Here is a 7284-nt window from a genome sequence, read left to right on the forward strand (position 1 = left end):
TGTATTGTTGAATGTAATAAAGAAATAGACATTTCTTACCTTGGTAAACTGTCGTAAGCGGAGTTTTTGTTTAATGGTTATGGACCCTTGGACATGATGTACCCTTGAAGTACCTTATAGTTTTTTGGGGGGGGGGTTGTGGTTTTTGGTTTTTTCCAGCAAGCAGATTTCTTCTTTGCCTCAGAAATGAGAACTGAAGAACTTGACTTGACAGATGTAGTGTAGTTTGGGATCTGTTCAAGATTATGGTGCTATTGCTGTCCCACCTCATTTACTGCAGCACTCCGAACCCGATTCACTGTTTAGTCTGTCGATTATGTGCTGACTGGCATCACTCTCTACCATCACCATGATCTTCAAAAAACTTCACTCTTTCAATCGCTATTATTGACCAGAAAATAATTTGTGCTGTGTTCTATATGAGGAATTGAAAGGCTGAGGCTGTCAATTGAAGCTGGTTTGGCATTCACAGTAAATGAATTCTGTTCAATTCAGTTTTATTTATATAGTGCCAAATCACAACAGTCACCTCAAGGCACAATGTATTGTAAGTATTCACAAACATTTTAGCCTTTAAGTGAGCTTCATAGGTGAAAAGTTGTTAGGAGTAATATGAGGAGGTCTTAAGCAGAGGAATGCTGCTGAATGAGTGAGTGATCTAAAAAGGGACGACGGATGCAGGGACGGACATCATTAAAGATATCATCATGTGATAAGGTGACCACATCAAGCAGGTATGTGTGTTCAAACCTTTTGCAGACTGCCCCTGAAAAGTTTCCCAGATTCCTTATATGGCAGGAATTCTTATTAGAAATGTGGAATTTTTATGTTAATGACAGTTTTTTCTGTACTGAAACTTTCTATTCTGCTGTTAACAAATGTATATGAGCAAGACAAAAGTGCTGCGGCCTTCAGTTTAACACAGTGTTTCTTATGAAACACAAGGTGCAAAGAGAGCTGTTATTTCTCCTTTATATCAGTTTGAAAGCTCGAGCCCACAGTGTATAGAAAAAGAGGAAAAAAAGGCAGAGAAACTCATCGGCTATGAAATATTCTGTAAATACAGAAGCAGTCATAAGCTTGGACACACTTTTGACTGGTTCTGTAAATGGACACAGTTATTCTTTAATTAATGGGCATTATAGTTTAGATTATCTTAAGATTTGATGCACTTCTGAATGCTGTCTTTCCAGTATTTTATTTAAAATAATTGTCAATAGAATAATATTCTTTGGCATCAGATGTTAGTGTTAGTATAAAGAAACTTGATATTTCTGCATAGTTGCTGCTGTCTCTGACATTTCCAGTGTTTTATTCCTTGGTGGATTTCCTCTCGGATCTTTAGGATCAAGCATTATTTTCTGCTTTAAGTTCAACCATCACACAGATGGCTTAATATTACCTTCAAGCATTCTCTCTGATGTGATGCAGAATTATTAGATGAAGCACTGATGGCTTCAGAGCTGCTATGAGCTTCTTCAGTAGCCAAACATTGACTGTGAGGTATTTAGTTTTTCACATGACTCTAGCTGTGCTTCAGATGGCTCTATTTACTCTATTTTCAGCTTGTTTCAGCCGGCATCTTGAGAAGCCCACCTTCAGAGATAAAATGGTGAGTCATTTTGCTCGTTTTGATTTTTGTATAATGCTCAGTTAGTTTTTCAAACATTACTTGTCAGGTGCAAGATTCAAGGTGCAAGAGTAACTATTGTGTAATAAGAACTCAACAAACTATACAATTGAACAATTGTATTTCAACAACCAGCTGTTCACAAGATAGTAGCATTATGTGCTAAATGTGTGTAAAAGTAAGGACATGCATTAACATTATGAGACATCAACGGGGAGCAACATAAAGAAAAATAAAAAAAAAACGTAAACTCCCAATAAACTCTTATCGCAAAAAAAATTTATCTAACAAATTGAAAAATATTAATAAAAATATTTAAAAATATAAAAATATTTATCTGAAAAATAAATTAGACTAAATAAATTGGACTGCCAGCACTAGGTGTAGGTACAGCTCCAGTGCAGTAGATTAGCTCGCGTGTGGTGTATAACACAGCGAAACATTATCAACAAGAACAAAGTGAACTCAGAGATGCTAGCTTGGTTAGATACTCACTATTAGGCCTGAATTCGCTCTTTGTGGTCAGTTTTTATTTCCAGCTGTAAACATAAGCATCCATCTAGTATTTTTGTTGTTTTTTTTTTTCCCTCTATGTGTTCCTTCACATCCATTCCGATAGTTTCAGCAATCTCCCTTCAGGAATTTTTGAGTCCTTATATTGATGCTTTGATTATTATTCCTGATTGTTATTCTCTCACTGATTAATTCAAAAACTGCAGCGGAAAGTAGCCGGAAATGCACAGGAGGACTCAGCATTTGTGAACAGGCCAATCACATTAGCTGCGGGCTGCATCGACCTGACCTGTAGTTACATTTCTCAGGTTGCGTCGTAGGTTAGGTTGTAGGTTCAGAGCGGTTTCTGTAGCCATCTTGAGCGCTCTTCTCAGGTGGACTTTGAGGTTGTTGGGTTTTCCCCTTGAGAAGTGTTACGGACATTTTGCCATCATCCACAACAAGACACTTCCTTTTGTCTCGCCATCGTACTCAAAGAGATCCCATATGGGTCTCTGCCTCTTTCTCCCAACTCTTCCTGCTATCATTATTTTACAGACCTGCACGGTGAGCAGACACACACACAGTGAGATTTCATATCAATCCACAAGGCGTTTAAATAAACTGACAAACACAAAAATGAAGGATATTTTATCTATAATTTTAGTTCATTTAGTTAATTTTGTAAATACAAATTACAGTTTGTTATTTATCGTGTTTTCCTTTAAATTACCATTTTTATTTATTTCAGTTAACGAAAATGTTTTTTCAATTTAGGTTTTCGTTATTTTGTTCGTTTTCATTAGCGAACATTAACCTCGGTGAAGCCAACAACTATTGTGATTGGCCTGTTCAGTGCTATGGATTCCTTCTATGCATTTCTGGATACTTTTTTTCCAAGTGAGAATAACAATGGCTGCCTCAACACAGGAACAATAATCATAACATCAATATAAGGACTCAGATATCAACAAATTCCTGGAGGGTGATTGCTGAAACTATCAGAATGAAAATAAGGAAATGTACAAAGAACTGGCAAAACTCTATGGAAAAATATTTTTGCCTTCAAAAAAAATAAAAACTGACCACAATAAAGAGTGGAAACCTATGGAAAAAAAAGTCCCAGGATTTTATTTGGTTATATTAACCAAATGGAAAATTCAAAAACCTGCTTTATTTGTTATTATCTATCATCACCTGGTCCTTTAGTTTCTGTTTGATTTTTCAGACTTTTTATCTGATTTTGTCCTGAGTTCAGATAAAATAATTATAGTGTGTGTTTTTAATGACAGCCTCAACACTGCATTTAATCTATTATTAGATTCAGTTGGCTTCTCTCAAAATGTAAAGGAGCCCACCCACCACTTTAACCACACTCTGAAACTGAAGACTTAACAGTATTCCCTGAAAGCCCCCTCCTGTCTGATCATTTCTTAATAACATTTAAATTTACTTTAATGGATTACACAGCAGTGGGGAATAAGTTTTATTACAGTAGAAGTCTTTCTGAAAGTGCTGTAACTAAGTTTAAGGATCTAATTCCTTCATTATTATGCTCTTCAGTGCCAACACAGTGCAGAGCAGCTACCCAGAGGTGGCAAAAGTACTTACATTCTGTACTTAAGTAGAAGTACAAGTACTTGTGTTAAAAAATACTTTGGTAAAAGTCAAAGTACTGGTTCAACTTCTCTACTTAAGTAAAAGTAAAAAAGTACAGGCTCTGAAATTTACTCAAAGTAAGAAAGTAAATGTAGTTCTTTGGATGACGTTTCTACCTGCTATTTTTGTGTAAAACTAACCAAACCTCATTATATATTATTGTAATATAAAATAATATTACATGAGAATACAAATGTTATTCAAATCTAAATTTTAATTCTAATGAATGCTCTCAGCTTGAATCTGTTATGTAGGACACAAACTGTGAAAGGGAATTTAAACACTATTCTCTGTGTCCATAGTAGAGGGTGACTGTGCCTCCACCTAAACACAGACATGAGGATACTCAGGGGTTACAGTGGGATTCAGAAGCTGGAGGAACCCTAAGATCAGCTGTAGTGGCTCTGCATGGAGAGAAGAATCACAGCTTTCTATTGTGAGCTGCAGTAAATGATGTTGGTGTGCAGGCTGTGATCAGCTGACCTGCTGCTGCTGCTGCTCTGAGGTTTACTGCTCTGTGTGGATGAACTGAACTCACAAAGATGTAACCCAGTATTTCACAGCTATCTGAGCTGATCTCCATCCCCTACACTGTAGAAATGTTGGATTCAGTGATCTCAGCATCAGCAGCTTTGATTGAAACTCATCTCTGCTGCACTGATGTAACCTGTAACTCTGACCATGAACACAGCCTCTGTGCACCAACACAGAGCTTTACTGTAAAGTACAGTACAACAAGCTAACCTATTTATTACACACTAAACTGCAGTATTTTCATAGAATCTTTGAATTACACAAAGTCAGCATACTTCAGTTTATTTTCCAGTCCTTACCTTTAATTCTAACCTCTCTTCTTCCTCTCCTGTCCTCTTTCTCCATCTCTGAGTGAACTTCTCTCTCTTTGCTCTCCCTGTAAATACAGCAGCTCTTCTTTTAGCTCGCAGACACACTGTGTGACAAACTTCACACACTTTGTGTGTTTGCTGATATTTGTTGAGCATTTAGAAAAGCTGCATTTACCTGCCACACGCTACTCCCTTTATTTTCGTTCCTCTTCAGTAGTGCTAACTAAGCTGTTTATGTCCCGCAGCGCAACTTACGGACTCGGTCCAGACCGCTGTAACCGCTGATTATAGCGCTATAAATGATCCATTAATTATATGGGTTTGCGTATTTAATCCCTTTGTACGAGATAATTCCTGGTGATGGAGGATACGGAGTACTATTGTCTCTTATGTGTTATTATTCCTCCGTTTAGGCTCAGATCGTTTGATGTTTGACGGCGCACTGACCGGAAATGCAAACTTCTCTCTGACATGTTAAAAAGTAACGAGTCTGTTTGAAAATGTAAGAAGTAGAAAGTACAGATACTTGTGTAAAAATGTAGGGAGTAAAAGTAAAAAGTACTCAGAAAAATAAATACTCAAGTAAAGTACAGATACCTGAAAAATCTACTTAAGTACAGTAACGAAGTATTTGTACTTTGTTACTTCCCACTTCTGCAGCTACCTCATCTCTGCTCCCAGTGAGGTAGATTATCGCGTCAATAGTTTTACATCCTCACTGCTACGACTTTAGATACTGTGGCTCCTCTGTAAAGGAAAGCTTCAAATCAGAAGTGCCTGACTCCGTGGTATAATTCACAAACATCCAGCTTAAAGCAGATAACCTGTAAGCTGGAGAGGGAATGGCGTCTCACTAAATTAGAAGATCTTCATTTAGCCTGGAAAAAGAGTTTGTTGCTTTATAAAAAAAAAAAAAAGCCCTCCATAAAGCTAGGACATCTTACTATTCATCAGTAATTGAAGAAAATAAGAACAACCCCAGGTTTGTTTTCAGCACTGTAGCCAGGCTAACAAAGAGTCAGAGCTTAGCTTCTAGTGATGGGACGGTCGCGAACGATCCGGCTCTAAGAGCCGGCTCTTTGAAGTGAACGACGGGAGCCGGCTCCTGATAGTGAGCCGTTTCTTTTTTCTTTTCGTTCGTTTCTTTTTTTTTTTTTTTTTTTTGTGGAAGCCGCACGTGATTGGTTAAGATGAATGGTAGCATATGATCGTCTACACTGAGAGGAAGGGGAGGGTCCACGAACACACTGTACAGTGAATAAACAAACACCAAAGAGGGAGGGGCTCCTGCAAAATGCGCTTGGAGACAGGAAAGAGCCAGAGGAAGTTGCGAGTTACATAGGGGCTACACGCGGGAACGGTGAGGAAAATGAGTGACGGAAAGCTTAGCAAAGACTGGACACATTTTAACCTTATACCTCCAAACATGTGAGACACAGCGTACTTCAAAAGTGCAGGCATTTGCGGACTTACGGTCACAAATACCGTAATACCACTACATGACTGTGAAGTGTAATTTCTGAGCTTTCAGGAACCGTTAGAATTTTTTCGATAGCACGAATGATCGAGGAGTTACGGTGAAAAGCCAGCTGATCAAGTTCCTTTGATAGACAGAGTGTAGACTGCAAATTTAAAATTTAATATCGAGCAGGCTGCACAAACAACGTACATAGGTATACTGTATACGAATTGTTCATCCCTCAGTGTAATTAGAAGAACAAAACAGGGCAGGTCATCAGGCAGGAGAAACAGGATCAACTCCTCAAAGGCCCTTTGTGTTTCTGATTTCCAATGTTTTGTTTTATAATTTGTATTTGGAGCACTCTATTATATGTTGAGTATATAAAGAAATGTTTGATATAGGCCTAATGTATGTTTTTACTAGGGATGCGCCGATCCGATATTCAGTGTCGGTATCGGTCCGATACTGGCCTAAATTACTGGATCGGATATCGGAAAGAAATAAAAAAATGTAATCCGATACATTAAATAATGTTTTGCTCACATTAGCTGCATTACAGGGCTCAGTTGTCTTCTTTTTTTTTTTTTTTTTTTTTTTTTTTTTTTTTTTTTTTTTTTTAGCCTGTCATGTCTGGTAGATCTTGCAAGCAGAACAGTGATCTGAATGCGTTGTTGTGCCAAACATATTTGCTATTTCAAGATGAGCTCTATAGGTTCTCAATAGGCTCTTCTTGTTGTTGTTTTAACCCTTTATTTTATTTATCTGAGTTATTTTTCCACATACTATGTAACAGCCAGAGCTGACAGGCTGAAGAAGAGGAAAATAAAGAGAAGAAAAAGGGAGAGAGAAAGGGAGCAAAAAAAAAAAGGGGAAAGAGCACAAGTCTATTAATCAGATACTTCATCACTTTAACATATAAAAAAAAAATACTATCAATACTTGCAAAAATAAATTTGTGTGTGAAAAACAAAACTAACAAAGCATGTTACGCACACCAACAATTTTGTTGAGTTGTGATTGAGTGGGCGTTTGTGTCTGTGTCATGTTTGTGTCTGTGTCATGGAACGTACTTACCAATGAGGGCAAAACGCTGCAGCTCCACCCATCAGAAGCCAGAGGCAGGTACGGAAAGCCCCCAGAACCCCAGGCCACCAGCAGCCCACCAAGGGCCAGGAAGACCCACGGCCACTCAGTCC

The sequence above is a fragment of the Archocentrus centrarchus genome, chromosome 24 (assembly GCF_007364275.1).
Source record: "Archocentrus centrarchus isolate MPI-CPG fArcCen1 chromosome 24, fArcCen1, whole genome shotgun sequence".
Taxonomy (NCBI): domain Eukaryota; kingdom Metazoa; phylum Chordata; class Actinopteri; order Cichliformes; family Cichlidae; genus Archocentrus; species Archocentrus centrarchus.